The sequence below is a fragment of the Moschus berezovskii genome, chromosome 1 (genome assembly GCF_049115385.1).
Source record: "Moschus berezovskii isolate FMDL1 chromosome 1, NW_MosBer_1.0, whole genome shotgun sequence".
Classification (NCBI taxonomy): Eukaryota; Metazoa; Chordata; class Mammalia; order Artiodactyla; family Moschidae; genus Moschus; species Moschus berezovskii.
In genome coordinates, this window is record NC_142460.1 from 20,469,748 (window position 1) to 20,473,916 (window position 4,169).

The following is a 4,169-nucleotide window of genomic DNA, read 5'->3' on the forward strand; positions in this document are numbered from 1 at the left end:
CTGTCCGCCCTTCCCGCTAGTGGCAGCGGAGGGCTCACTGGGCGCTCTCGGCCCTGGGGGCGGATCGGGGGGCTGGAGGCCACGACGCGCACTGGGGAGCCTCGGGGAACGGTGTCGGGGAGGCTAAGGGGGGAAGGAATGAAGACGCTCTGAGCGGGTTAAGCCATTTCCTTTGTGCAGAGCGTCCCTGGTGGCGCAGACAGGAAAGCGTCTGCCCGCAATGCGGGAGACCGGGGTTCGATCCCCAGGTTGGAAAGATCCTTTGGAGCCGGGAACGGCTACCCACTCCCGTACTCTTGCTTTGGAAAATTCCGTGGACGGAGGAGCCTGGTAGGATGGTACAGTCCATGGGGTTGCAAAGGGTCGGACACGACTGAGCAACTTCACTTTCTCTTTCTGTGAGCCAAGGCTTGTTGATGTTTAGTTGCTAAGTCGTGTTCAACTCTTCAGCGACCCCACGAGGCCTCTTCCTCTGTCCATGGGATTTCCCAAGCAAGAATTACTGGAGTCGTTTGCCATCTGGGTAGGTGTGTCCAGAATTAAGCCTAGGCACGTAGAGAGCTGACTCATTTGCAAAGACCCTGATGCTGGCAAAGATTGAAGGTGGGAGGAGAAGGGGACGACAGAGGATGAGCTGGCTGGATGGCATCACCGACTCCATGGACATGAGTTTGAGTGAACTCAGGGAGTTAGTGATGGACAGGGAGGCCTGGCGTGCTGCAGTCCGTGGGGTCACGAAGAGTCGGACACGACTGAGCGACTGGACTGAACTGATGTAGAGAGCTCGTTTGGGGGGGGTCGACCTGGGTGCGAACGTGGTTACCTACTGGCGAGGATCCAGCCTACGGCCTTGGGATGCTGTCTGGAACAGAGGTCTGTAAGCTCTTCCGGTTGTCTGCCCTCGTGGTTCAGTCCATAAGTCGTGCCCGGCTTTTTGCAACCCCATGGACTGCAGCACCAGATTTTTGAGTCCACTGTCCAAGATTAAGTATCTTAATAATAGACTATGCACATTATAAAAATAAAAGGGAAAATATAAAGGATGAGTGATGAAATAAGCAGTCAAAGACATAGCTGTTCATTATAACAATTTAATTATCAACTGTAAGGTAAAATGAGTTTTTGTAAAGAACTTTGCTCTTGAGTGTGGCCTTGTAAACAACTGAGGTATAATTTAGAGGGGCTTCCCTAGTGACTCAGAGTTAGGAGACCACCAGCATTGCAGGAGACCTGGGTTCAAGCCATGGGTTGAGAGGATACGCAGGAGAAGGGAATGGCTACCATTTCCCAGTGTTTTTGCCTGGGAAGTCGCATGGACAGAGGAGCCTGTTGGACTATAGTCCTTGGGATTGCAAAGAGCCAGACAGGACTGAGTGACTAACACATAATTTAAATACCATGAAATTCACTCATTCCAAGTGCACAGTGATTTTTAGTAAATCTGTCTGGTTGTTAGGCCTAATTTTTAAAAACTTCATATTAGTACTTTGTGATTCATAAATTTTTAGGTTTGATTCCAAGTATGTCAGTGTTTTGCTTCAGTGAGGTCGTAGATGGAAAAATACCCGGTGAGAATATGTGGATCTAAATGGAAGAAGGAAGTTCTTGGTTGCATTTATTAATCATACTCTCATTAAAATCTTTGACTATGACTCTTTGACTTACAGTTTTCATTAAAATTTTTATTTCCTGCTGTTCAAAAGTTGTTTTTACAAACTAGTTGGAATAGAACAATGGGCCCAAAACATCTCATGAACTGAAATATTTCATTTGAAGTCTTTTAAAATATGCTGAAAAATTTCCCTCCACTTTGGTGGGCAGCTAGAGGTTTTTATAAAGCTATAAAAAAATGCTGAGCACTGAAAAACTGATGCTTTTGAACTGTGGTGTTGGGGAAGAATTTTGTGAGTCCCTTGGACTACCAGGAGATCAAACCAATCAATCCTAAAGGAGATCAGTCCTGAATATTCATTGGAAGGACTGATGCTGAAGCTGAAACTCCAATATTTTGGCCACCTGATGTGAAGAACTGACTCCTTGGGAGAGACCCTGTTGCTGGGAAAGATTGAAGGTGGGAGGAGAAGGGGACGACAGAGGATGAGATGGTTGGATGGCATCACCTACTCGATGGACATGAGTTTGAGCGAGCTTTGGGAGTTGGTGATGGACAGGGAAGGCTGGCATGCTGCAGTCCATGGGATCACAAATTGGACACAACTGAGTGACTGAACTGATAGAGGTTTTTTAGATGCACATAGCATTTGGCAATGAGAATCACATTCAAATGGAAATATTTCTAAATACATTTTTAAATGCAAGAATTATATTTAGTGAATACCTATAGAGTTTCTTTTGATTTTCATTTTTATACAATAAAAACAATTTTAGGGGATTTAATGCTTTGTTTTTCAGTATTGACACATGACATGCTAATGTTTTCCACTTGTTAAAGAAAGGTCAATCATATTTTATAAAACCACAGTTCACCTTTAAGTTGACAGTATTTGCATGGCACAGAAGACTTTCACGGTCTTTCCCATCTTAATACAATAACTGTAAAGTTTGAATTGCATTTTAATAAAATTGAATTAAAAAACATGACCATAAGGCATGACACCCTGTATTACTCCGTGCACTTCATTTTCAACTTACTTGCTGTAAAAGTTTGTCTCTGGGTGAAGCATGAACTAATTTCCTGTGTGGTGCTAGCTCTGTAACCTTAACCTAGAACCTCTCTTACCCCTTTTATTCAAGTCAAAACAATCCATCTGAGGTTAGATAACTGAGCAGGACCCTATGAGGCCTTCCCAGAATAGAGCCCCCACCTCTGCGTTTTCCACCTGCCCTTTGTAGAAAAACTTTGGTCAAAGAATAAAATTGGCCAGAGAAGTGAGAAAATGCAGAAAGAAAGGAAAACAGTCAAGCAAGACAAAATAGTAGTATTAATATTTTAGCCATTTAAGTCAAAGACCTTTAGTTCTTCCTCAGAGACTATAGATAATATTCTGAGCCATGTCCTTGGAGCTGTTTTGCAGATACTGAAACCCTCACTGGGTAGAAGTTAACTGTAAGCTGCTCACAAGCACATAGACTACAGACCTTTTGGAACTGAATGTTGATGATGCTGACCCCCAATTTCCTCACCACCAACCAGTCAGAAGAATGTCCACAAGTGAATCACACCCTGCCCCTAGAACACCATAAGACTCCTCTCCATCTCCCACCAGGGAGGGGCACAGAGTCTCGAGGGCTTTAGGTCTTTGTGGACCCCTTTGCCCGGCAAAGCAATAAAGCCCTTTCTATTTCATTGCAAGCTCTGTTTCCAAAATGCAATCCAGTGCAAGTGTATACAGAGGCTGAGATTTGACATCAGTAACACTTGCAGTTTTTCTGTAAAGCATGGTATTTTTGAGCTTCCCAGGTGGCGCTAATGGTAAAGAATGTGTCTGCCAATGCAGGAGACTTAAGAGACATTTAAGAGACTTAAGAGACAATTCCTGAGTTAGGAAGATCCTCTGGAGAAGGGCATGGCAGCCCACTTCAGTATTCTTGGCTGGAGAAGCCCATGGACAGAGGAGCCTGGTGGGATACAGTCCATAGAGTTGCAAAGAGTTGGACACAACTGAAGTGACTTAGCATGCATGCATGGTCTTTTTAACTGTTTATTTTGAAATAATTTCAAACTTAGAGAAAAGTTGCAAAAATAATAAAAGAACTCCTGTACACCCTTTGCTCAGATTCACCAAACTGATATTTTTCCGTATTTGTTATCTCTGTCTACACACACAAGTATGCATACAAACTTCTTTTTCCATGAACTTCTTCAGCTTTCTTTAATCTGGAGCAGTTAACTGGTCCTGGTCTTTTATAACACCTACTTTACTTTTTTAAATACACTTAATTATTTTATTTGTTGTTTAGTCACTAGGTTGGGAAGGTCTCCTGGAGAAGTATATGGCAACCCACTCCAGTATTCTTGTCTGGGAAATCCCATGGACAGAGAAGCCTGGTGGGTTACGAGTTGGACATGACTTAGCAACTAAAGTAATAACGCATTTCTGGGTGGAATACTGTATAAATTGTGTTGTGTCCTCTGATATTCCACCTGAAGCCACACTATGTTCCTTAGTACCTATTTGGTGATGCTAATTTTGAGCAGATGGTCAAGG